This window comes from Ornithodoros turicata, chromosome 2, assembly GCF_037126465.1.
Source record: "Ornithodoros turicata isolate Travis chromosome 2, ASM3712646v1, whole genome shotgun sequence".
NCBI classification, from domain to species: Eukaryota; Metazoa; Arthropoda; class Arachnida; order Ixodida; family Argasidae; genus Ornithodoros; species Ornithodoros turicata.
In genome coordinates, this window is record NC_088202.1 from 68,289,789 (window position 1) to 68,313,004 (window position 23,216).

Genomic DNA, 23,216 nt, shown 5'->3' on the forward strand with positions numbered 1-23,216 from the left:
CGACCATTAATGTAGCTGCTTCAGTTCTCAATATCTTACATTGTCCATCATTTTGCCCTACAATAAGAGTTGTATTGTACACCATACAACATAGAAACGTATTGTTGAGTTATATTGTTAAGCGCACAACGCTTTCTTTATTGAACTATATTGTGACTAGTTAAAATAGTTTTCAGTGATTTTTGTATGCTATGTAGTTTTCTGCTGATCTATACTATCGTCAAGATGACATAAAGAGTTTGTCAATGAACACATCTCTGTCTGTCTGTGTCATAATGCTGTGCTGGATGACAAATTGTGTAGCTAGGTGACATTACTGTGAATAGTACTTATTGCCTAATGCTAGAGGCATTCATAGAAGTACAGTGCTGGGCAAAATTTCACGGAACCCTGCACAACTGTATTCCTTCCTTAAAGTGACATGCTAACAGCAAATGTGACTGGATAGACTTACAGATGGGTGGCTGGGTAACTGTGGTCCCGTCACATGTCTGCAAGTTCGACCAGTCCCATTCGCTGCCTTCGTGTCATTTCTTTGAAGAAATACACCTGTGTGGTGTTCCGTAAAACTTTTTTCAGCTCAGTACTTTCCTCCCTAGACGAGGCATATTTACCTGATGCATGTGGTAACGTTACTCTCTTGGCATAGGATACAACTTTACACCTGCCCTAGGGATGTAATGCTGCAACCTTTTGGGCATAACATATGCGACAAACCGGTTACCTCCTAAACGGTATAACTGCTCCACCCTTTTTCTGAGAGTGTGGACGAACTACATCATGCTTGAAGCCTGAGTCCTCGTGTGTATGTTTCTTTGCCCTTTTGAGACTCAGGCTTCATGTATGATGGAATTCTATTCTAGTTTTCCAGCAAGCGTTGATATCAGTTGATTCATCGCAGGAAGGAAAAAAAACGAATTTGTGACATAATTCAATGCAATTTTGTTCAAATTGTTTGTTTTGCATTTAGCGATGGATGGGTCGGTGAAGAAAGTCGCAGAGTACAGCTTGGCGATCCCACCATCAACGTAGCCCGAACACCGTCACTACTGCTTAAGATGGGCCAACTGAACTCCTCAGCGTACGCAGCTTGCATGGTAAAAGCAGGCACAGCGCATCTACTACTGCACTGTAGACGCTACAACACTACCTGCGGCACACTCCAAAGACACCTGACTGCTCTGGGACCCGCGGACATTGACCTTCCGGTTTTACTTATACTTGGCCCTGTGCGGTACTCCCGTCAGTGGTGCGTCACGCAAGCTTTGCTCGACTTCCTCCAAACGACAGACGGCTGGAGCTACTAGGCGTACTAATGCCAGCACGCCTCTCCAAATATTTGCAGAACAGCATCAAACTGGAAACGCAGCATGACTTCTTTCCCGATTCCACCATCGCGCTACATTGGATAAGAGGAGACCCAAGCCGCAAGACACCATTTGTGCGTAATAGTGTACTTGAACTACAGCGCAACATGACACAATATCGTTTGCGATATATGGCCACTGACGTGAATTCAGCGGACCTGATCCCCAAGACAATTACGTGTATCGCACTTGTGGTAGAACGAGCCGTCATAGCTACAAGCTCCCTCAAACAAGTGGCCCACATTGAACAGTCCTGTTGATACAAAGGAGCTCGAGGTAGACCACACTGTGTTGCAGACCGTCACATCCAGTTCAAATTCAATCCTGCATACGGAACGATCCAGCAAAGTAACTTTCCTTCACCGTGTGACAGCCTGGATTATGTAGTTCACCAAGAATACGAGGGGAACCACAAAGCTCACAGGTTCACTTTCAGCGAATGAAGTTCAACAGACCTCCCGTGGCATAGTGGTTAAGATGATCGCTTTTCACGCCGAGACTGGGAGGTGACACCGGTTCGGATCCTGTCACCGACTGTGTTGTCTGAGGGTTTCTCTGTGTCTTCCGAAGACTTTCCAGACGAATGTTGGCACAGTTCCCTCCTGAAGTCAGCCCAGGACGCGCACTAACTCTGCTGTCCCACACTCCTTCCCGCTGTGATTTCTGCATCTGTCCACGTCTGTACGCAGTTCATAGCCAAAGTTGCTTCGCGGAGCTACCAGGAAAAAAAAAGAAGTCCAACATGCAGAGCGCTATTGAATTCGCCATGTGGAAGCTTCCACGTCCGAAAATGAAATCAGCTGCTTGCGGGACAATCAGACGATATTGAAGTCACTGAGCTGCGAGACCTACGACTTTTCATGGATGAGGACCCCAGGCAGCACACCAATATTGGACCACTACTTGGCTACTATCAATATTGGCAAAACAATATTGCCAATATTCACCCAATACAGCAACTGTAACCCGGCTCAATAGTGGTCCAATATTTTTGGCCAATAATGGCAATCCACTTTCGCCAATGACCAGCCATGTTTCTGTATATTTACTTTGATATTTTATCTGTATTTTAAATGCATATAGTATTAAATTTATATCTCTATTTGCAACCTAATTCTCCGATGTCAGTTGTACGGGCAGACATAGCGGTCAGTCAGTTTATTATGTGTACTCTCAGTTTATTACATATTATTCTCGTTGTTCTCTTCTCTTTCTGTGGCATTTGCTTGCAGTGATGGGCTGCACGATTCATCTACGTTGTCCGTGAAAGGGAAGTCAGTAGGGAGGTTGACAGCACCCTAACGAAAAATTCAAAATGATGAAATGTACGAATGAGTTTTACATCTGAAAAAAATATGTGTGCGCCACCCTCTATGTAGGAAGACCACAAGCATGTAACAGAAACAACAACAACAAATAAGTAATGACGATGTAATGGGGTGTTTGGCCGCTGAGGCAGCACCCTATCCCATTACTTGAGGGGAAGAAGAACAGAAAAAAACCTAAGCAACGTATGCGAAACCTATGCAAAAACTTGTACCATGATAGACGCTGAGCATTTAACACAAAGCATATACCCATACAATAAAAACCACGGGCATGAAAGACTATGCGAAAACGTGTAATGCGATTGACCTAAAACATTCAACACAGTGCAGAAACGTATACCATGAAGGCTGCAATCATAGAAGACCCTGCCAAATCTTGTACAAATTGTATAAATCCTGAGCGTCAAAGACAATACAAAAGCCGTACTGAAAAATGCTGCAGATACGCCATTTGGTTCGAACCGAAACGCGTAAGTACCCACTGTTCAAAATATATCTCCCAGAATATACGCATAAAATAAACGCACAAAAATAATCGCCGAAATATCCCCGTTTAAATATAAACGCTAAGAAATCCACGGTTAAAAATATATAGTTAAAAATAAATCGTTTCAGAATCCCCCCAAATCCACCCTACAGTTGCTAGAGTCATGTCGTATGGCCCAAATCAAGGTGAACTGCAAGCAAGGGGCTTAACCTAACCTCACAGGACCAAACTAGCCTAAACTACACTCTTAAAAATGAACTTCACAGCATAGCACGCTCCTAGCCAACCGTCATCTCGAATGATATCTTTACCTGCACTGATTTGTTGAAAACGGGAGGCGTACGCCTTTTTTGTGACACTTATGCTGTTCATAATTGTCACAAAAAAGGCGTACGCCTCCCGTTTTCAACAAATCAGTGCAGGTAAAGATATCATTCGAGATGACGGTTGGCTAGAGAGCGTGCTATGCGGTGAAGTTCTGTTTTTAGAGTGTATCCCAAACTAACCGAAACCAAACTAAACTAACATAACATAACATATGATATAACCCGGCGTAAATTGCAATCAGTCCGCCGCCGTGCTAGATGGTGAGGGGATTTTGAAACAGTTTATTTTTAATGGTGGATTATTAAACGGTGATCTCTAAGAGGGGATAGTAAGCTGTTTATTTTACGAGATATATTTTTAACCGTGTATTTTTTAAGCGGATTATTCTTGAATGTTTTATTCTTAAACGTTTATTCTTAAAGGGACTCTGACCAGAAGTTCGACAAATATTTCGTTTGCATCTATTACGAAGGTATAATATGCCTCCAAGCCACACGCGAAATATTTTGGCTGTGCGCGGAGGCAAAGTTTGCCAAACAGGGAGCTCAAAACCGGCTTCGCTTTTCCCCCTCAACTCGCGCAATCGGGGCCGAAATCTAGCCTCTTTGCACTGGACATCCGCCAATTTCCGTGTGTGTGACGAAGTCACGAGGGCCACGTTTCATTGGGCGCCCGGACCGGAAGTTCTGTTGTTAGTGAGTTTGTGAGAGCGCCGGCATCCGTCCGGAAAGCGATCTTCAATATGGACGTCGAAGGCAGAAATGCGGAGACTTCGAGCCCGGAACTTCTTTCTGACCTTTCTGCGATCGAGACATCGAGAAGAAAATTCTGCGTGCTGAACAGCTCGGTAGGCTTTCGAAACGTCGCCGATGCCGCGAATGCGAGACGAAGTTAGAGCTCTACGAACATCAGTTACAGATGAAGCAAACAGCATGAGTCGACTGTCTTCAGGTAAGCGATGAGCTTTTTAACGCACACTGTGATCGAACATGTAAACGTTCTCACAAATTTCGTGTTCTGATATCTAATGCGCACTTGCTGTTCATGGTGCCGGTGTGGCTGGTGTGTCATAATGCCGAAGGAGATCGAATGCTTGTGCTGCAAGGAGCTCGAAAACACTGCCGAATGACTGCAGTATGAGTGCATTACAACCCACAAAGATTTCCAACTTCTATTCTTCAATATGACTGTCCTGAAGGTCGCATATTGAACTCCGTGGGCAGCGCGAACCTATGAGCGACTGTATTCACAAGTAAGTCACATGTGTCCTTGTCGAACGATGTTAAAATTTGGGCGCCCAAAACTGGTTTGGTCCTGCAATAGAGTCGTTAAAAACTCCAGTACAGGGCGCAGCACATAAAAAGGCTATACAGTACACGACTCTGAACTGGAGAAAACCAATATAGGCAGTTTTGTAATTGTCAGTGTGCTGTGTCCTGAGTCACGTTTTTATGTATTGCCCTGTGCATAATGTTTTAGCGTAGGTTTTTAGAGATATTGAGTGTTCTTGATTGTCGATTCAGTGAAAAGCAAAACAATTTTGGGTTCTAAAAGAACACAGCGTGTGTAGTAATGTACAAGGTGTGGGCAGGTAAACTGCAGTTACTCTCAGGTACATGTAGAAATGACAATGCACACACACTGTACTGTAACCGGTTACCTATTTGCCTAAACTATATTTTATGTACATCTGTGTAGACGATGCAGATACACTGCGTATCGCCAGTTTGCAAGGTGAGTATGGCACAAGCTTGGAAAAAACAAGATCATGGTCATCCCAGCCTGTGCAGTGAAGAGGGTCTGGCAAGCCTTTCCCACAGAAAATGCCACAGGCTTCAAGTACCCAAGATCCTAACTGGGGGTACCTCTTCGCACAGCTCGTCTATCACATTTAAAATAATTCAGCATCTGTATTTAGGATGATCTATAGCTCTCAGGATGATGCATGGTTCATGAGTTCAACATGTTGTGTTGAAACACAACACTAGTCCTTTTTAATGAGCCTTGCGGAACGATAGATGAGCACTCCTTTCGTGACATTGTGTACCATTGCTACAGTGAACAATTTCTTGAGCAAGACTGATGAACGAACAAAAAATAGAGTCTTGTCTTCCAAATATGTATGTTCCTTGTAACTTCCGTATTTGTTAAGTGACCCATGTTGATGTCGCCCTTCATGTAATGCCTGCAATGGCCTTTGAGACATATTCATAAATAAATAAATATCAAAACCGGAAAAAGATGTAACACGTATCCTCTCTTTGTGTGAATGATACATAGACATTCTCAGAAGATTTGTACATAGTCACACTTTGCCTCATTTTGCATAAAGCCTAGTTCCACCTCTTACATCATCTCCACAATCTCCAAAGCAGTACAAGGCTAAAGTAATCAGCTACTACATAAAAAGAAGGAGGGGAGGAAAACAAATGCTGGCACATCTAAAATTCGAAGAAACCCTGGTACTTTCATGGGGCTACTCACGGCTCAGTGCTGGATCAGATCCCGATGGAAAACAGCTTTTCTGAGCCTCAGTGATTGATTCCCTTGATTGCACTGACTGTGAGGCACATCTCATTCTCTTGGTGGCAAGTGGGCTTGCGTCTGATAGTAAGATTTGGAAGAAAGGGAGCAAGGAACATCTCTCTACGGTCTTAAGAAGGATATCAACGTTACCTGTCAAGGTACAGCATTTCATGTTGCTTTCAGTAAGTACAACACTCCTCATAGCATATACCATTCGTGTTGGGAAAGCATGCTGAAGTTAGCTCAGGCAGTGCATCCAGAACTGTGAATCGGGTTCATAGGGAGCACCTGGTGAGAGGGACAGCAACAGTGTCCAGTAAAGACTCTCCAGGAATTTTGTGCAGGTTTGGGGGTCACACCTTTTAATAGTGTTGATGGAAAGCAGGGTGTGTGAAACACTGACTTCTGGTAGATGAATTGTTGTTATTTATAACCAGGTACCCATGTTCTAGTAATATAGAAAAAGCCTTGGCTCTCTTAGAGGAAATTGCTAATGAATCTGAGTGTCTTTTGTGGAAACAGGTTGTAACTGCCTTTCTATCCACCCTTCTTAGTTGCCCTAGCAAAAGCAAATATGTAATGCTGTACACCATATCTGATGCTAGCACACTAATTGCTTTGAGTGTTCTCAGGCTTCTGAAATGGAGCTACCTCGTACATACGCTGTGCCATGTCAGCAAGAACATAAATCAGACTGCCTTTACTTTTTAAATTGGCCCTTCAGTGCTTCATGTGACTGCTAGAATGGCACCCCCAAAACAATAGGCAACAAGAATGATTTCTGCAATGTATTGAGCTTTGTAAAACAACTTTATTTGAAAATATATTCCAAAAGCCGGGTGACAACCTCATAATGTAGCGTCCTTTACTGCAAACACCGCTGAACACAACGAATAAAAACAGAGCGTAAACGTTTTGTCGCCTATCCGGGTGGCATCATCAGTACAACAGAGGCCAAAGATGAGCACATCAGCCTATCTAAGAGGGAATCTTACACATCCGATAGGGGGCCACGGTATGTATTACAGGCTGAAGCATCACGCCTGATAAAGCAGGATTCTAAGAACTTTCTAGGGTCCCATCGCTAGTCATGAGCAAAGGTTACTGCACCATCAAAATATATGTCCCTTAGGACAGCAGTGGTAGACTGATTCGGTCCTGTTTAGTTAAGCTAAGCATTAGTAGCCCTGGCAACTGGCTCTTTTAGTCTTGTCCCACGTCTTTTGTCTATCTCGCCAATGTAGGTTGCATCAGATTCTATGCACTCAACTTGATATGCACAGTCAAAATGCCTGATGGGCACAGTGCCCTCCAAATAGCGTATGAAATACATTGGATGAAAGGAATGCGGACCACCGATTTGACTCCTTTGATGTTGTTTTTGATTGTTCTCTGTTGGAGGGATGATGCCACCTGGACAGGCAATGAAACGTTTACTCTCTTTATTCTTAATTGTTGTGTTAAGCCAGTGTTCTGAGTAAAGCATTTTACATTATGAACTTTGTTTGAATGATGATTAGTGGCGAGCTTCATACCCTGGGCCACTACTCTAACAATTGCTTGTGGTAGTGTGGCGAAATGGAATAACGAGCCTTGTAGACAATTTACTTGGCAATATATTTATTTCTCTCTCATAGGTTGAAGAACCCAGTGTGGTGTTACATAACGGAGGGGCACGTAATTATACAAGACCGATCACCAAAAGGCCTAGCTTTTGACTAGATTAAAATGTGAAGCGATTGTAATATAACAAATGCTGCATGGTGGCGATATGATAGGTTCTCCTCACGAGTTGTCGCCACAGTTACGGTTAGTTGAGAAACTGCATATCCAGGTAGCAGGATCAAATTTTAATTAGGCTACTTTGGCCAACACGCGAGCGTAGAGCACAGTGTCAAAAGCCCTTACAAAATAAAAAGAATACTACATCTACATGGACCCAGAAATCAAGACAGTTTGAAATGCTGTGAACGAATTCCACTACGTTAGTTTTGCCTGAATACCCTTTTCTAAAGCCATGCTGGAATTTAAAAAAAGAAATTGACAGAGTCAACTTAGTTGACAACGTGGTAGTACATGATGTGCTCCATTAGTTTACAGGGAACCCTAAAAAGTGGAGCTGGTTAATAGATAGAAGGAGCATAGTTGTCACCTCTTCTGAAGACAGGAATAAGCTTGAGACCTATGTCCTCGACTCGCACACATACTAAGAACCTTTGACACAGATTAACGTATCTTCATTCCAGCTCTTTCACTTTCAGATGTTCATCTCTGTTGAGTGGTGTCATTCTTGTAATACAGATTGGAATTGAAATGCAGGTGCATAAGGGATGCTCTGAAAGAAAAGTGTTTGGTTTTAGTCCTCTTAATGTTTCTGAAAACGAAAACAAACTTCACGGTGACTATTCTTCTGAAATGAGCAATTCCAGGATGACAGCAAAAAAATATATCTTGCCATATCATTATATCCACCTGGCACTTCAATTGAATAATGGCAGTTGAAGATGACGATGATTCAATTTAATGACGCATAAGCAACTCGGGCTATAGTGTGCCAAAACCATGGTAAAACTGTGACTTGTTAAATATCAGACGATTATACTAAAATAATATACTTTGTTGGTTGGTAAATTGAGATATAGACAAAAACATGATATGACAAAAATAAGCAATTAAAGAAAAGGCAATTGTTGGCTTTGTGTGACTGATGTCGAGTTTGCCACACTACGTGTTGAATAATAATGTACGCTGATACGCTGTAGCATATAGAGTACAATCATACACACGCTCAATATGTGGTGGATATGTGAAACCAATATACACATACTTACATTTCAAACTTTCTTGAAAAAGGCAGTCCAAGTCTGTCGGATTTGCCAGACTCTACACAAAGCCAGTAAGCACAGTGTGGAATGACTGATTCATCTTTCGAAGGCAGAGGTGCAGCTACCACGACGCTTCGTCATCTCAATGCTTCGGAGCGGCATAGCCTCAGAAGGCCATCAGAAGGATCTCATAACGATAACTTGGTCGAAAAAGTGGAGGGTTCTGTGGGATATGTAAGAAAGCATACGCGTTACACAACAGCTACGAGAATGATCGACTGCACCTGCATGGTTTTCAGTACGTAGACTTGGAACTGAAAAATAAATGTGCTAACCTTGTTGATACTACTTTTCCGTCAGGACCACACGAGAGCACATTTGGTTTCTTTAGTTGAAGGTATCATCAGGTCCCCATGCTCCTTTGAGATGCAGCAGACAGAAGTTCAATGAGGCGAGTGACTGCCGTTGCGGTTCATCGCTTCGCAGCAGATCAAGAACAGTACACCGCAACGATAGGTGAAACGTTCAGAATATGGTGACCAACTCCAACACCAACCCAATGACCCGAACAAAGAGGATGAACCGGGAGTCACACAAGTTCGCAGTTCGCAAGCTCGGCATACGGCATCCATTACAGCTGACCGGATACGGAAGCATATATCGAACGCCGTGTACAGATTGAAAAGAAAATCGTAGAAACTGTTGCAGGTGATAAATGCAGGGTATATTTTTCTTTTTGAGGCTCTGTAACAAAAACATATTAACGTAGAAATGCCATTTCATGAAGGAAATTGACAGATATTGCGTGACCACGTGACGCGTTTGAGCCAATTGTGGGTGTTGCGAGTGGCCCCCGTGTTGACGTCATCTTGATGGTGGACCGGGGTGGATATTCTATATAAACGTATGTTTTCTCGGTTTGACGCTAGGCGTGCTGCACTCGGATGAAGTCGAATGTTTAAAATTCGAGTTTAGAGAAACCGTGGGGTTTTAATGCGTGATTTTTCGCATGGAGAGTCCTTGTTGGGTGCTTTATCGACTACAGGTACGAAAGAGCTCCCACAGTTTCTGGTCAGAGTCCCTTTAATGGTGGATTTCGAGGACCCCCCAAAAAGGGTACCCTTGTGCAAGGCTGTGGTGGTGCTGCGGGCGATAGGACAGCCGCTCTCGGTGGCGGCGCTCCACGGCGTTGTTATGGCCTCGTGAGCGCGATACGCGGCGTCGGCGGCAAAGGGTTTTGGGTCCAGCGTTGTGTACCAGTCTATGAGCGAGTTTATATTAATCTCACTGCGTTTAATGTTCAACAGATGGTTGTTGTTTGAAAGCTCAATTGCTATGCTGTGAGATTGGGGTGTACGGCACGCATACGGCATACGACAACATAAATAAATTGATATAAACAAAAGGACGTGCACGATAAATTACGCCACATTATTCTTCCCGTGTTGCTACACTTTGCATTATAAAGGCACTTTCGCGAACCAGTCCGTTCACAAACAGCCGTGTGCATTCCGTCGTGTATACATTAGTCTTGATACTTTCCTTTTCATTGCCTAATAGCGCTTTTGCGACTCGAGCGCGTATATTAGCACGCTCCAGACTTGCGATATTATTTTGGTGATGCTGCATATGTTCAGACAAGAGTGGAGGAAAGTTGTTCCTATTTGCTTTATGTACTTCAGTATATCATTCTTACACACCAGTTTAAATTTAATCAGCGGTTAATAATACTGCGGCATAAGCAATTAAACACATTGCACTGCTGTAAGATATATTGTAAGCACCTTATGGCTGCAGAATCACTGGGTGGACATCAGTAAAATTTTAGTCCCTTTTTTTCTGTGGTGGACACTGTAATAGGGATTAAGTTAAGCGTTGTGGCAATTCCAATGTAAACGGTCATCTGCTATATTGGAAAATGAGTGCTTATGGTCAAACAAGTCTCAATAAACATGATACCTTCTACAATACCATCTGTGATTCCTAAATGTCAGCATGACAAGGTATGAAGAAATGTTAACGTAGTGCATATTATCCAAAGCAAGTTCTTCCACATCCCCCCGCATGTACACACACTCAGAAAAATAACGGGTCTTGGGTTTGCCTCTGGTAACAAAAATTAACTACACAAATGCAGATATGTGCAATCAAAAATCCGGTGGCGATGAAACTCACCACTCTCCAAGGTCAAAATAAAGTTGTTGTTGTTGTGCAATCAAACACATTTGCAAACGATTATTGCAATTGCAACAGTCATGTCAGTAGGTCATGCACACCTTGGTATTTTTGAAATTTCTCAAACATTTCCATATCTTTTATATTCAACGTGCTGGACATCTGGTGTGCACCACCTGATATCGAACCAAAATCTGAGCCAGTATTCGGTCACGAACACACCGGTGTAACATGAGCAACGCTATGGCAGACGACATGTCAACAAGTTGCAAACCGCTGTTCCATCTTGCACATTTGTCATACTCATTTAGGTATTTCAGAAATTTCTTAAACATCTCCACAGCTTTTATATTCAACGTGCTGGACAACTAGTGTGCAACACCAGATATCGAGTTGAAATCTGAGCCAGTATGGGGTCAAGGTCACACCGGTGTAACGTGAGCAACAATAAGGCAGATGACATGTCAATAATTTGCAAACCGCTGTTCCATCTTGCACATTTGTCATGCACACAGATATTTTGCAAATTTGAATATGAATAGGATGAATAAATGGTTAACATAGTGCATGCTATCTGAAACAAGTTCTTCCACATCCCCCCCCCCCCACACACACACACAGAGAAAAAAAAAGGTCTTGGGTTTGCCTCTGCGCATGTAGTAATATAATATTGATACATACGGTCTGCAGGATGCACACTAAGATGTTCAGTACACTGAATATAAAAGCTGTGGAAACGTTTAAGAAATTTCAAAAATACCTAGATGAGTATGACAAATGTGCAAGATGGAACAGCGGTTTGCAACTTGTTGACATGTCGTCTCCCTTAGTGTTGCTCATGTAACACCGGTGTGTTAGTGACCCAATACTGGCTCAGATTTTGGTTGGATATCAGGTGTTGCACACCAGATGTTCAGCACGTTGAATATAATAGATATGGAAATGTTTGAGAAATTTAAAAAAATACCAAGGTGTGCATGACCTACTGACATGACTGTTGCAACTGCAATGATCGTCATGCTTTCCTTGCAAATGTGTTTGATTGCACATATCTGCATTTCTGTAGTTAAATTATGTTACCAGAGGCAAACCCAAGACACGTTTTTTTTTCTTCCTGAGTGTGTGTACATGGGGGGGATGTGGAAGAACTTGCTTTGGATAACATGCACTACGTTAACATTTCTTCATACCTTGTCATACTGACATTTAGGAATCACAGATGGTATGGTAGAAGGTATCATGTCTATTGAGACTTGTTTGACCATAATCACTCACTTTCCAATATAGCAGATGACTGTTTACATTGGAATTGCCACAACACTTAACTGAATCCCTATTAGTGACAGTGACCACCACAGAAAGGAAGGCACTAATATTTTACTGATATCCACCCAGTGTACCTGCAGCCATAAGGTGCTTACAATATATCTTACAGCACTGTAGTGTTCTAAATTGCTTATACTGCAGTATTACTAACCGCTAATTAAACTTAAACTAGTATGTGAGAATGATATACTGAAGTAAATAAAGTAAACAGGAACCATTTTCCTCCACTCTTGTCTGAACATATGCAGCATCACCAAAATAATATTGCGCCAGTCTGGAGCGTGCTAATATACGCGCTCGAGTCGCAAAAGCGTTATTAGGCAATTACAAGGAAAGTATCCAAGTCTAATGTATACACGACGGGATGCACACGGCTGTTTGTGAACGGACTGGTTCGCGAAAGTGCCTTTGTAATGCAAAGTCTAGCAACACTGGAAGAATAATGTGGCGTAATTTATCGTGCACGTCCTTTTGTTTATATCAATTTATTTACATTGTCGTATGCCGTATGCGTGCCGTACACTCCAATCTCACAGCATAGCAATTGAGCTCTCAAACAACAACCATCTGTTGAACAATAAGCGCAGTGAGATTAATATAAACTCACTCATAGACTGGTACACAACGCTGGACCCAAAACCCTTTGCCGCAAACACCGCGTATCGCGGTCACGAGGCCATAACAACGCCGTGGAGAGCCGCCACCAGGGGTACGAAGCTGTAGTAGAAATCTATTGTAGCAGAAAACTCACATGACCTCCGGAGCTCGACCAATGACTGAGGACTAGCCACCCTAGTTTTTTTTTTTTTTTTTGATTATGTCGCGAATCACGTAAATGACGTGTCATCCGTTTCTCTCTTACTACTTTCCTCCTCTCTGCTCTGCCTCCCGTCCTCTTTTGTTGTTCCTTTTTTTCTTCCATGCACTGTTTTTTTTGTTCGCGTTTGTCGGAATGCAGTGGGAGTTACAGGAATACGACTGAGCCTTGGTTGTTTTGTCACATGAAGTATTTTATTGTGCGACATACGGTTATGCAAGCAAGACGTACACAGGATGACATTAAAGGGACTATGAAACGATTTTTTTCTTCGTTTCGTTCGAAAGAAGACATTTTTCTGAGTCTAGAACCGAAATTTTACTTTCGTCGCGCGAGCGGATTTCTCGGGAGCGAATTTAAACGGAGCGGCGAAGGGAGGACAGCTGGCGCCGCGCCGTGAGGAGCTGCCGAGCGAAGACACAACGGGTAACTTGACGCGACCACGGCCGGCTCAGCAACACGTCATCGTGACGTGTTGCCGAGCCGAGGAATCCCGCCAGGAGCATGCGCCGTAGGATCCCGCGTATGTGTTCATCGGGAGTGGAAATCTCCATGACAGCAGCTTTCGCGCGATCGGCAGATTTCGGCAGTGGCGGCAGCCACAGCGCGAGCTCGCGGCATTACTTGCCATTGTGCAACACCGGTGACGTAACGGGGAACCCAAGAGCGGTCCGTACAGTTACACCATCGGCAGGGAAATATGCGCGGGAGAGGAGGAACGCGGAAGAGACATTTCCAGCGCGCGCTCCTCGCAGAGTGGAGCGATTTCGTCCGGAAAAATTTGTGGCATATTAGTTTCTCTGCGGGAAGAACAGTTTCCATCGAAAAAAAGTATGGGGGTTCGGGAAATTTCATAGTCCCTTTAATATTGCTCCAGAATTTGCTTGAAGAAGCCTGATGATGTCGAACTGCCTCTGGCAAGGGCTACTACTGGGAACTGGAGCTTAGTGGCTGCAAGATGAAAACAATTGGTATCAGATATACGGTTATGCATGTGAAAGTTGCAATGTAAATAGAAAGAATAAAGGTGCTATTGAACGCGAAAAATAAGAACGGTGGTAGGGTTGTGAGAAGCTCGCAGTCATGGAGTGTGATGAGCGACCTCAGTACGAAAAATACCTTTTATTGCGCTACTTCACAATTATATATTCAGACCGATTAGCCTGACAATGTTGGCTTTGGCGCTACGTACAGAACAGCTACTAAGTCAACGCGTCTGACGAAACTTGTCGAGCGAAGTCACCAAGAATCAGACTTACAGTAGCGTCATACCTTTATACGGTACGACGTGAACGGGTATTTAATCATAACGTTTAGATGATATTGTTTCACGAAAATAAATATAGTCTACCATCGTATCTGCAAAGCTACGCTGTCTGTCTCGGTCACCGCGTATTCCGGTAACTGTTAAGCAACTTATTCACAATACACGAAGTGAATGCGGTGTTGTAAGGCAACAAGCAACGACAAATGACTTACCTCTCGGCAGTCGTTGACCAGGTACCGGGTACGAGGCGTTCGGACGCTCGAATAGTTTCTACACCAAGAAGTAGAGCATAAATGTTGCGCAGGCATCTTCCCTGGCAGCTGTGACTGTTCGAGGACGCTCACATGATACAGCTTGCGTTTTTAAACAGGAAAAATCAGAACTCATAGTCCAACACAACCGCTACACAACACGAGCCGTCCGAAACGGACGCCGGCGACTCCGTGGACGCCGGTTCCAACCAGCACAGCCGCCGCACTGTCGCCTGCTCGAGCGCTCGCGAACAAATTTGAAAACAGCCAATCATCGCTCAGGAAACGAATTCATCCTCATGGGAACCAATCAGTAATCACTAGCCACCGGATGTCTCCATGACGTTCAATTTGTGACGTTTTCTGACGTCCGATGACGTGAAACGCATGAAGCGCCTCACTTTATCCCGCAAAGGAACTGGCGAGTTTCGGGCCCTTGCCGCCACCAAGAGCGGCTGTCCTGTCGCCTGCAGCGCCACCACAGCCTTGCACAAGGGGGCTCTATTTCGCATCGCCATCCCATGCGCCACGCCATCTCTCACCATGCTCCCTGAAAGAGCATGACGTCATCCGCGGAATGCGACAGCAGCGGCCCCTAGTGGTGAAGCGTCGCTCGTAGCGCCCTCTAGTGGTGTACCCTATACAATGGCTAATTCTTCTATTCCTCAGAGATAATCCGTCTATTGGGGGCTGCATTGGAAACAACAGCCCGAGCAATACGGACCCAAAACTTCAACGAAATCGGACGTGAGGGAAGCGAGTTACGCCCCAGACAGTGATAACCTGGCGCGGATCCATTCCCTCGCTTTGGAGACACGGCTGCCAGTGTCAACTTTTCAGCTTTGGTAAAACTGCGCATACCTCGCTGATTCTTGTTTAATGTGGGAAAATTATTATTTCTGATTTTCCAGATTGCTAAAAAATGTCAGTATTCCGAGTATCTAACCTAAGAGAACTGATGTTCTGAGGCTGGAACAACATAGAAGGACATATGCAAACCTATATTGGGAAATGCCAATATGGCCAATGATGAACCAACGTTACAGGGCCTTGTGAATATTAGGCCAATATGCACAATCATGAGCCAATATTGGCTGAATCTTGGGAATAGTGGTCCAATATTGGAACGGCATTCCCAGTGTGCCGCCAGTATTGGGCCAAGACTCTGCGTTGCTCTATATACTGAAACTCCCTCTACGACATGCCGCGATAGCCGTGACGTTGCCTTCCTGATCGTGGGCGACTACGGCAAGCAGTTTCATCACAACCACCAACACCTTCCCAAATGGCGGCGCACCTACATTGAAAAGCGCTAGAAATGCACCCTTAAAAATGAGTTCCACCACATAGCACGCTCCTAGCCAACCATCATGCCAAATGACAACGTTCTCGCCCCTGATTTGTTGAAAACGGGAACCTATTTTGTACCAATAATGCATGTGCATAACGGTACAAAACGGGCTCCGCCTCGCAGCAAAATTCGATATCGTCCTGATAGTGATTTCCATCGCGTAGCGCAGAGGCGGCAGGCTCTCACTGGTTTCATAGCTAATGACATCACACAGCTGGACGCTCCCTGGACTCCGCTTGTGCCACCCGCCTTCGTACGTCTTCTGAACCTCCAGGAATGAAGAGATCAGGTTCCCCCTCAAGTCCTTCGGGCCCATTTTTATGCTCTGGTAGACGCGAAGTTTTTTGCGTCTGCCGCAGCATACACCGATGGCGCATCTCGAAATGGCAAGTCCGCCTCGGCATTGGTCATCCCGTCCGGAGGGAGGCGTAGTGGAAGCACGTCGCCTTTCGCATCAAACCTCATCCACAGTTGCGAAACTATCTGTCATACTTTTCTTTGTACAGCACGTCGTTGATTTTACCCGGCGGGAATGGGTAGTGTTCACTGACTCTACATCTGCACTACAAGCAGTTGAAAATTCGGCCATCCGAGGCTTATCCGCACCGTTGGCGTTGGATGTGTTAGTGGCTTACAACCTAGTCAACGAAGCAGAGCACAGGCTGGTTCTCCAATGAGTTCCAGCCCATTGCGGTGTCGAAGGGAACGAACAGGCCGACAGCTCCGCAGAAGCAGCTCTTTCGTCTCGGAGTCGGACGCGTATTGCGCTGCTGAGACTACGTACTTGCACTACGTACGTACTTGTGCGTACTTGCGTGCAGAGAGAGCGTACTTCGACGCCTCGTGACTTCTCTGGCTTGCCGCCACTGGACTGCTGACACTCTCCCCCCAGTCGTACTGAGCAGAATTGATCCAGCGCTCGCTTTCCGCATGCCTCGACATACCTCTCGTCGAGATGCCGATGTCATCAAAGATGTCGCCAAGATGACGCATTAGTTGATCCAATGCGCATCGATGTGGCTTTTACAGCGCGGTGGCGTTACCGCTGGAGGCAAGTTGACTCTCCCCAATGCATTCACTGCGGTGCTGTTGAAAATCTAGAGCACATTCTTCTCCATTGCCCACGCTACCAGCCTAACCGTACTCTCCGGAACCCTTAACGAGCTGGACTCTCGCCCCCTCTCTCTCACAAAATTGCTTGGTCTCTGGCCACATCCAACCCACCTACGCTCTGCCCTCAAAGCTCTCTTCACCTTTCTGGATACCATAGGACTTCGATCCTTATTGTGAAAGGGCTCATTATTTCATTCCCCACATCACCTACAGCAATAAGGTAGAGTATCGCCCCTGGCGATGAAACTCCACGTTCATCATGTAATAAAGTTGTTGTTCTTGTTATTGGTTGAGGACCAAACTTCTCGAAGCGCAGTCTCCGGATCTCTTACGGCTAGTTCCCACTACCAGGCTTGCGCTTGCACAACGGGGAATGGCCAACGGAGTCTCAGAAGATTGCAGGAGAGCGTCCACACGAGCGGGAGCCACTTCTCGTGACTTAACGAAGAGAACAAGACCCGCGAGACTCCAAATTCGCGACGACAGATCTCCTGTTTGTTTGGATACATATGGAGGACAACGACATGCTCGCTACAATTCAGGTGCGTTTGTTAACGGTGTCTCTCATCTTGAGGAAAAGGCGATCGCAAACGAACCAGAGTTAGCGACGCTACGGGGTACGACCCGTCTTACGCTATGGCGATGTGGAAGGATAGGCGTCAGAGTTGTTGCCAAGACTTCGGTCAAGAGACGTGTCTTTGTTCAGAGAGGAAGTAACAAGCTAGCGCTGTAGATGTCAAATGCCGCCTGCATATAGCATTTTTACTTCAGTTTCATTCGAATGCTACCACGGACATTCGATACTCCTTTTGGGACTGGTGCAAACGACAATCACGAGGGCCGACACATCGTTTCGGAAAGCCAATCCCAGCGAGTGACCGCTTGGCGCTGACACTTAGGTTTGTACCCGGTTACAAAAGATGATTATACGTAATTCACCATATGGCACATTAATCCTCACGTTCCTAGCGGAAGGCAGTTCCGTGCGAGGCACGTCCTTCAACTTCTTGGTAGGCAGCAAAATCATCGCCAACACATGGGAACACATATGGGAAGTGAAAGTGATGGCTTTATATTTGCAAGGTCGCTCCTGAAGGAAATTTTGGACAACAACACACATGGCATTCCCTCTGTACGGCCAGTTGGTTCTGCTGGCATCACGCCATACTTCATCGCAGGAGATCAGGTATTTCCATTGAAGCCATACATGATGCGTCCATATCTAAAAAGAGGTGCAGAAAGTTCAAAATTCCTACCCTTATATTCAGCAGTTTTCAACATTTTAACATGAATTGATTCCTCTCGTTTCTGCATACAGGAATGCTGCAGTACCGCCATAAGGCCTTCAATTACCGCCTCAGTCGTGCACGTCCTTTACTCGAAAATTATTTCGGTACCTTGGCAGCACGTTGGCGTATTCTCAGGCGATCATTCCAGGCCTCAGTGAAAAGTGCAAACAGGATCGTACAAGCACCTGTTGTGTTGCACAACTTTTTGCTCAAAGAATCGCCAATATCTGCTGCTACACACAACCCTCCACGGTACACGGACATGGAGGACCTTGAAGGAAATGTTGAGTTGTTGTTGAGCTTGGCGAGCAGAAGCTGGGTCATTCCCAGGCATGGAAGACAGAATGGGTGTTGGATGTAACCCAAAAAGGTAGGCATTAAACGCAGCTGGAAAATTGCACTATCTCCACATTATGTTAACAGGATGGCTGCCGCAATGTGAGTACAGCTCGCAAACTACTTCACTGCAGATGGCAGAGTACCGTGGCAAGACAAGCACATCTTGAGGGCACAGGGTATACTGAGTAATATCACTAGTCATAATGTCTTTATTCGTCTGCATATGTTGAGTACAACGACATTTGTGCTTCATAGAATGCTGTGTCTATTTTGTGCAGCACCTCAGTTTGCAGATGCCGAGGCAGCTGGAAAACGGCTGTCCGGTGACACTCAAGTGACGTTTCTGCCGTTTTGGGCGCCGTTCTGCACTCCCGCCCGGTAGTGGGAATGGGCCTGCACTCAGTTGGACTCTCGCCCCTTCTGCTTGGTTCCTTGGCTTGGTGAAAAGTGCCTGGCCCCTGGCCGAATCCAACCTACCAACGCTCTGCGCTCAATGCCAACCTACCAACGCTCTGCGCTCGTCCTATTTGGACACAAGAGGACTTCGATCGTCATTATTTCATTCTCCACATCACCACCAGCAATGGGGTAGAGTATCGCCCCTGGCGATGAAACTCCCCATTTATGATCTCAAAATAAAGTTGTTTTTCTTGTATTGGCTGTAGTGGCGTGGCGTCCAGTGACAGGCGAGACACAAAGTAATCTAGGTCGATTATTTTGACGAGAATAGTGCCCCTTATGTATTAAAACTCCCTAATGTGTACGTTATGCTCGGAAAACTTGTCCCAAACGGGCGGTGCACGTTATCCGCTCGTTATGCACTCAATTTCTCGATTTCTCAATCCCCACCTATAGGTGGGCATTTTGGTGAAACCTCACTCGCCCTCACCCTCACGGCCCTCACGGGCACATGCCCTCACTAGCCCTCACCCTCACGGCCCTCACAGACACATGCCCTCAATCGCCCTCACTCTCACCGCCCTCACGAGCATAGGCCCTCACTCGCCCTCACCCTCACGGCCCTCACAAACACATGCCCTCAATCGCCCTCAACCTCACCGCCCTCTCGAGCACAGGCCCTCACTCGCCCTCACCCTCACGGCACTCACAAACGCAAGCCCTGAGGGTCTTACCCTCATAACGTCTCCCGTGAGTGCACTCATGAGGTTGTGCCCCTCATGAGACCTCCTGTGAGTGCACTCATGAGGTCTGAGGGGGCGCCAGGTCTCTGTAAGTGAAGTCACTGGTGAGGCCTGAGGTATGTGAGGTCAGTATGAGGGCATTCAGAAATGAGGTCAAATGACGCATGATGTGGTTCCAGCGACACAACCACTGGCTGTGTAGACGTTAAAGGGCTGGTGTGCCCGTTTTTAGCAATTTCGTCTACGTCGCGCTGGGAACACAGCGAAGCGTCCTGAGCTGACTGATTACTTGGCGATATGGTTCCAGCGACCCAACTACAGGCAGGGTGCACTTTGAAGGGCTGGTGTGCACGTTTTTACAAATTTAGTCTATGTCGCACTGGGAACACAGGAAAGCGTCCTGAGCTGACTGATTGCTTGGCGATATGGTTCCAGTGACCGAACTACCGGCAGGGTGCACTTTAAAGGGCTGGTGTGCACGTTTTTAGCAATTTCCGTCTACGGCGCGCTGGGAACACAGCGAAGCGTCCTGAGCTGACTGATTACTTGGCGATATGGTTCCAGCGACCCAACTACAGGAAGGGTGCACGTTAAAGGGCTGGTGTGCACGTTTTTACCAATTTCGTCTATGTTGCGCTGGGAACACAGCAAAGCGTCCTGAGCTGACTGATTACTTGGTGATATGGTTCCAGTGACCGAACTACCGGCAGGGTGCACTTGAAAGGGCTGGTGTGCCCGTTTTTAGCAATTTCGTCTACGTCGCGCTGGGAACACAGCACATCGTCCTGAGCTGACTGATTAGTTGGTGATATGGTTCCATCGATCCATATACAGGCAGGGTGCACTTTAAAGGGCTGGTGTGCCCGTTTTGAGCAATTTCGTCTACGTCGCGCTGGGAACACAGCAAAGCCTCCTGAGCTGACTGATTACTTCGTGATATGGTTCCAGCGACCCAACTACCGAGAGCGTGCGCTTTAAAGGGCAGGTGCGCCGGTTTTTAGCAATTTCGTCTATGTCGCGCTGGGAACACAACAAAGCCCAGGACACTTGGCTGTGTTCTCAGCGCAACATAGACGAAATTGGTAAAAACGGGCACACCAGCCCTTTAAAGTGCTCCCTGCCGGTAGTTGGGTGGCTGGAACCATGTCACCAACTACGGAGTCAGTCAAGACGCTTTGCTCTGTTCTCAGCGCGACATATACGAAACTGCTAAAAAGGGGCATACCAGCCCTTTAAAGTGCACACTGCGTGTAGGTGGGTCGATGGAACCATATCACCAAGTAATCAATCAGCTCAGGAGGCTTTGCTGTGTTCCCAGCGCGACATAGACGAAATTGGTAAAAACCTGCACACCAGCACTTTAAGGTGCATCATGCCTGTAGTTGGGTCGCTGGAACCATATCACCAAGTAATCAGTCAACTCAGGACACGTGGCTGTGTTGCCAGCGCGACGTAGACGAAGCTGCTAAAAACGGGCACACCAGCCCTTTACAGTGCTCCTGCCGGTAGTTGGGTGGCTGGAGCCATGTCACCAAGTAATCAGTCAGTCAAGACGCTTTGCTCTGTTCTCAGCGTGACATATACGAAACTGCTAAAAATGGGCACACCAGCCCTTTAAAGTGCACACTGCGTGTAGGTGGGTCAATCGAACCATATCACCAAGTAATCAGTCAGCTGAGGATGCTTTGCACTGTTCCCGGCGCGACATAGACGAAATTGCTAAAAACGGGCACACCAGCCCTTTAAAGTGCACACTGCGTGTAGTTGGGTCGCTGGAACCATATCACCAACTAATCCGTCAGCTCAGCACGCTTTGCTGTGTTTCCAGCGCGACGTAAACGAAATTGCTAAAAACGGGCACATCAGCCCTTTAAAGTGCACACTGCGTGTAGTTAGGTCGCTGGAACCAATTCCCCAACTAATCCGTCAGTTCAGGTCGCTTGGCTGTGTTCCCAGCGCGACGTAGACGAAATTGCTAAAAACGGGAACACCAGCCCTTTAAAGTACACTCTGCCGGTAGCTGGATCGGTGGAACCATATCACTAGTGCCTTCAGAATTTGTCCACGTCTCGTAAGCGTCATTTAACCTAATTTCTGACTGCACTGATACTGACCTCACACCCCTCAGGCCTCACCAGTGACTTCACTCACACAGACCTGGCGCCCCTCAGACCTCATGAGTGCACTCACAGGAGGTCTCATGAGGGGCAAAACCTCATGAGTGCACTCACAGGAGACTTCGTGAGGGTAAGACCTCATGAGTGCACTCACATGAGACCTTATGAGGGTAAGAACCTCATGAGTGCACTCACGGATGGCCTGATCGCGGGCTTGCCCTCACTCACCCTCACCTCAAAGGCGTGAGGTGAGGGTGAGGGGCACTCATGAGGGCCCTCATGAGTGAGTTCGCCCAGCTATGTCCCCACCAGCCCATTGGCACCTGTGGCCACTCCCCCGGTATGCGAGCGCTGATTGGTCGGTTTGGAATTATGAACTTTCCCTGGCGCGCGCAAGCGGGTGACGCCGTGTATCCCGGTGCCGGCTGTCCTGTCTTGGGTTTTTCCTCAGACGCTTTCAGACATATGTCCCTCAGAAGTCGGACGCACATTCCCCAGGGTGCCAGTCGTGACGTTGCCCACATCTGTGAGTCAGACAACGGCGAGCCCTTTCACCATCATCACCACCACCACCGTGACGCCGTGTCGACGGTGCCGGAGCAGCTGGGCGTGAAGTTTCGATATATAGCGCGTGCGGCAGGGACGCAAGCAAAGCATCTATGCCGGTACCGCTTTGGATGGTTTTTAGCGTCCTTCCATTAACATATTGTCGATATTGACTCTGCAAAACTCGGGGCCTCTTGGATACTTCTGGAAGTCAATTCAGTGACAGAGAAGTGGAAGGCAGCTTCGCTTGCTCGGTGCCACAACGATTCAAGAAGGACCAATACTGCGTTTTTCCTCTGCCCACTCGATGACAGGTAAGTCTGTTCCTATAGCATCCTGCCGCTTAGCATAGCGTAGCACAACACCTGTGGCATATACGCAGCATTTCGGCAGGTAGAATTTTTTGTTTTCACATTTCTGATTCCTGTTCTGATCTTTCTTGCTCAGGTATAAGCACTCAACCCATATCTGCTTCCGAAAAGCATCTGCATGGATAAGCCATGGTGAGTGGTTGGAGCATCTTCATCTTACGGCATACCAGCTGCGCAAGTTCCTCTATGGCGGCTCAACCAGACGCCAACACAAGCAGCAAAGCGATATATGGACATGTTCTCTGTCATGCT

The 23,216-nt window shown here is 46.2% G+C and overlaps 1 long non-coding RNA gene across 1 annotated transcript; it reads right to left on the reverse strand.

The window, feature by feature from the left end:
• Positions 1-7,819: 7,819 nt before the first annotated feature.
• LOC135383678 (uncharacterized) lies at positions 7,820-9,484 on the reverse strand. Its single transcript, XR_010419998.1, has 3 exons — positions 9,196-9,484; positions 8,867-9,083; positions 7,820-8,370 (listed from the first exon to the last, which is right to left on the reverse strand). It is a non-coding gene; the product is annotated as an uncharacterized LOC135383678 (long non-coding RNA).
• Positions 9,485-23,216: the final 13,732 nt, after the last annotated feature.